Below are 5,000 nucleotides of genomic sequence, written 5' to 3'. Positions count from 1 at the left end.
TTTTTTACTTTTATTCTTCTTCACTTCTCTCATTTCATTTTCACTTCCCTTATTTCATTTCCACTTTTTTTCATTTAATTTTCACTTCTCTCATTTCATTTCCACTTCTCTCATATTCTTTTCTTCTTCACTTCTCTCATTTCACCTTTTTCTCTTCACTTCTCTCATTCCATTGTTATCATCAGTGCCCGTGTTATGTGTCCCCTGACTGTGGCATCGCTTAAGCTAAACAAGGACTTATAACTGAGGTCTTATCTGGAGATGTGATTCCTGCTGCGACCCTTCCAGCTGCTGAGAGAGAGAGAGAGAGAGAGAGAGAGAGAGAGAGAGAGAGAGAGAGAGAGAGAGAGAGAGAGAGAGAGAGAGAGAGAAGACAAATATCAGAAGACAAGTTTGTATCCGAACTGCTAGAACTAAATCATAATGTATAGGAGGAATATAATATCTCCCTCTGTCAATATGCTGGCAGGACACATTGAGAAGGAAGCCATCCACCCTATAAGAAAGGCAAAGATAATGAGCTTGTATATTATGAAAGAATGATAATTGAGTAAGGCAGAGATCCAAATTGCCACTAGCGCTTGTGTATTCTTGTGAAGGTTTGGAGAGAATAGTGCTGTAACTTTTGTAATGATAATGAAGTGTTGTCGTTAGAAAGATAACACTGAGCCAATTACTGAAAATTACAGTGTATCACAAAGAAAAAGACCACACAGACCTTTGGGTGAAAGCTAAGGAGAGAGAGAGAGAGAGAGAGAGAGAGAGAGAGAGAGAGAGAGAGAGAGAGAGAGCATGGAAGAAGGAAAGGATTTATGCTTTCAAAATGGTAAAACGTCAGTGAAGGGGAATTGGATGGCGAGGTGCGCACACACACACACACACACACACACACACTCTCTCTCTCTCTCTCTCTCTCACACACACACACACACACACACACACACACACAGGAGAAAGGGGGAACGGAGCGGAAGACAGTGGCAAGAGTTAAGGAGTTACGTGGAAGGGATAACTCCGGTAACAGTAAGTCTCCGGTCTGCATCCTCTCCCTCCTCCTCTTCCTTCCTCCTCCTACTCCGTCTTCATTTCCTCTTATTATGATTTTTTCGGTGCGTCTAAATGTGTGTAGTTTGTTATAGGGTTATTGGTGTCTGTCATTTGTTTTCTCTCCTTTTTTTTATTACTTTTAAGACTAATGATATCAATGTTTAATGTTGATGTTTATAATGATGATGATAAGGAAACGATCATCTCGGAGCGTCACACTAATAGTTAGTTTATTGAGCAGTTAAAGGTTCTAGAGTGTTCATGGTTACTTGATAAAAGACCTCAAAGATACATCGCTGCTGAACACAGTGCTACTTAGTTATTTGATGATAATGATGATAAGGAAACGATCATCTCGGAGCGTCACACTAATAGTTAGTTTATTGAGCAGTTATAGGTCCTACAGTGTTCATGGTTACTTAATAAAAAGACCTGAAACATACATCGCTGCTGAACACAGTGCTACTTAGTCATTTCACCAATTCGTTCCTCGCACATGTGAAAGTTATGTGTGTTCCTCGAAATATGATTGAAGTATCGAACAGCTTCGAGCCCGAAAACCAAAGCAGCGGGATTCATTCCACCTCCAGCCAGTGAGCGTCTGGCGTGACCGTCTGTGTTGCGCCGGCTTGCTGTGAAGTACACGTGTGTCGATTTCTTGAACTCTACCGAGCCTTTCTCTGCGGTTAAGGTGAAATAAGACTGACGAGGCTATACCTGAAGTCTGTACCCAGCTACTACGTACTCGTCAGATGTGTTGAGGTAATGTTTGTATGTATGGAGACGTGTGTGTTTGCTGTGAGGCTCGCCGGTTAACGCGGCTGTGCGCTCCCTTGCCAGACAGACCATCATTCTTAACTAACTCCATTTTATTCCCTCCATATTTATTTTGCAAGACTATCGTTGATGAATCTTTTCATTGTGTTTTTGTGTAAAGAATCATGTTGAAAATGAGAAGGTTAAAAGCACAGGCGTATAGAGAAATAAATAAGCCTGAATGGCGGCAGCGGCAGAGGTGGCATGCATGGCTGTCCAACTCTCAGCTCAGCCTCATTACGTCTCACACAATGCACCTCTGTCAGAGCAATCCTGACATATTACAGATGTCTTTAAAATCCTTTGCTGCCAAATTCCAGTCTCGCCTTTTAACTTACTGGCGCCTCTTGCATCGCTGCTACTCCGCCGTGCACACGCCTTTCCGGTATCACCCATTGCCCTGCTGCGTTGCTTCCCCCACCTCCCCACCTCCCTGCCTCTTCACCCACGCCAGTCTGATATTTTATTCTTCTGTCACCGCGTCCTTTACCACAGCAACTGTTGCTGCTTCATTACGATTCTCTATCATAAACAAAGAATGAGATGAATAAAAAGATTGTTTGCGATAATTCCTTTTGACTCTGCCATTGGCAACCGATATGATGATATTTACTTACTATAATATACGACAATAAAAGTTTTAGGGCCGCGCGATCCAATAGTTAGCTCGCAAATCTATATTGAAATTAGAGGTGCCTACAAATTGTATGTAGCTACAGTACTGCTCCTTTCACACACTGAGCCTTGGAACACTTCTTGTTTGTATGAAGGTAAAATAGCAAAAATACTGCATGTAACTTCCGGTCGTTCTTTTTAGGTTAGATTTGGTTGTGTATTGCTAGATTAGGTTAGTGTCCGTAAGGGACATGGTCCATGGGAGGCAGTGTCACCCGGGTAGGAAAGATTAGTGTCATTTAGGTGGGTGGTCGTAAGAGGTGAAACCTACTGTCAGGTTAGGTTAGGTAATGTTAAATTAGATGGGTCTTTAATGAGGGATGAAAGGAAGCAAAGATATTCTAGTTTCGCTCCGTTAGGTTAGGTGTAATTAGGTTTGGCTAGAACTTTTCTTTTTATGCGTTTCATCCTTAGACCAAATCAGATTTCCACTCTAAAATCCCACTATCTACGTCTACCTTCTCGTACGTCATCCCTTAAAAAAAAAAAAAATCTGCTCACAGGTCCCCCAAGCTTGTTAGGGAAGGAGTCATGTTACAAGGAGTTATTATAAATTTTCACCCTCGCGAGTGTTGGTGTCTCATTAATCCTCTATTCGTGCGTGATTATGCATAACGCTTCTTACATCCTGACAGGGTAGAAGCATTTGAATTTTACTAATTCTTATAAATCACGCTAGCATGTATCGTATGTACGTCCAGCTGTTAATGGCTATCTGTTAGATTTTTAGATAGATCGATACAGGTGAGAACAGTGAATCTACAGACACGATAGCGAATTCTTGCATCACACAAATTAGTCTCATTCGTTTCTTGCCCTCTCTTATATACAACGACAAGTGTACTGTAAGTCTCTTCTTAGAATTGAAGCATTGAAGTACTTGAAATATAATATGTTTACCTTTCTCTTCAATATCATGACATTAGTACTATTGATCTCTTAACAGGTTCGAAGAAAAGACACCATCATTCTTCTTTTCTTCTTTGCGTGACGTTTTTCTTTTTTTTCCACATTTCTGTATTGTGTTAATGCAGGAACTCGGATGATTCGCTCACACAAATGAATAAATAAATATATGCGCTGGTAGGGAGTGTGGGTAGTAGGAAAATACTTAAAATAGTTCTGTGTGTGTGTGTGTGTGTGTGTGTGTGTGTGTGTGTGTGTGTGTGTGTGTGTGTGAGAGAGAGAGAGAGAGAGAGAGAGAGAGAGAGAGAGAGAAAGCGGGAACTAATTTAATTTCGTTACTGAAGACTTGATGGAGTTTAGATCATCGGAGGGTGAAATAACACAGGATGGCAGATTATTCCGCAGGCAGTTTATGGCCCAAGAGTTCTTCCTTTTCCCCCTGTATATTTTTTTCACTAAGCTTCACCATTAAATCGCTTCTATTATTCACCCATTGTCTTTTAACTCACCCTTTATATTGTATTTGTACCTCAACTACGGTAATATGAGCCAAATCTTACGTGTATTTAAACCCTATCAATCAAAAAATCGTCTGATCTAATTACCACAAAATTGAGACCATTACGACGCCCATTATGACTCCTAATTAATCAGTCATCAGAGAGAATAGAAAGATAGGTCGCCTCATTACATCAACTGCTGTAATGAGTCACAAGGCTGGAGAGAAGTGCTACAGTAGACGCTGGCTAGAGAGAGAGAGAGAGAGAGAGAGAGAGAGCATCGAGTGCCAGTGTGTTCTTTATGAAGCATCTCACGTAACACGAGTATATACAATGGTCTTGCCCCGTACCACTGAAAAGGTTCAATCTCTATGCGACCGCTGTATTATACGTATGTGCGTAGGATGGGTAGAGAGAGAGAGAGAGAGAGAGAGAAAACCCAGACAATCACACGAGAAACCTTTACTACGCACATAAGACTCACCATAATCATCTCGTCCTTCTGCTTTCCCTTCATTGTTCCTCCATACCTGCCTCCGTTCCCTCTCCTACCTGCCTTCAACCAACCAGCCATTTTCCTCTTTTCTTTCCTTTCTGCACCAGTCACATGTTGAATCCAGGTGGGGCAATGGGTCTCTCTCTCTCTCTCTCTCTCTCTCTCTCTCTCTCTCTCTCTCTCTCTCTCTCTCTCTCTCTCTCTCTCTCTCTCTCTCTCTCTCTCTGTGTGCGCATTACCATGGAAACTGACGCACCTTGGGATAATTATATTGGGTTACATCTGGTTCCAAGAGTTAATAGTGCAAGCGTGGTGTTGGAGGGAGGTGTTTAGTGTGTGTTTAGTGTTATTGTGGCCCTCGCGCTTAATGGAGAGAGAGAGAGAGAGAGAGAGAGAGAGAGAGAGAGAGAGAGGGAGAGCATAAGGAGATGGTAATGATGATAATGGCATTAAAATTTCTTAGGGCCAAAGCAGCTGAGGTCACGTTGGCCATAAAATTAAGTTAATGAAAGTGAAAGAACGTTAGAGAGAGAGAGAGAGAGAGAGAGAGAGAGAGAGAG

General features: G+C 41.8%; 1 protein-coding gene and 1 long non-coding RNA gene across 3 annotated transcripts in view; one reads left to right on the top strand and one right to left on the bottom strand.

The window, feature by feature from the left end:
* The window catches only part of LOC123505141 (small conductance calcium-activated potassium channel protein-like), a 746,606-nt gene that overhangs the window by 548,272 nt on the left and 193,334 nt on the right, over positions 1-5,000 (bottom strand).
* LOC123505144 overlaps positions 1,647-5,000 on the top strand; it is a 152,022-nt gene continuing 148,668 nt past the window's right edge. For both annotated transcript variants that reach the window (XR_006675073.1, XR_006675072.1), the window contains exon 1: positions 1,647-1,809. This is a non-coding gene — a long non-coding RNA (uncharacterized LOC123505144). The remainder of the gene's footprint in view (positions 1,810-5,000) is intronic.

Source organism: Portunus trituberculatus, chromosome 17, assembly GCF_017591435.1.
Source record: "Portunus trituberculatus isolate SZX2019 chromosome 17, ASM1759143v1, whole genome shotgun sequence".
In the NCBI taxonomy this organism is placed as follows: Eukaryota; Metazoa; Arthropoda; class Malacostraca; order Decapoda; family Portunidae; genus Portunus; species Portunus trituberculatus.
Note: the sequence above shows the minus strand (reverse complement) of the source record. Positions and strands in the feature narration are given on the sequence as shown.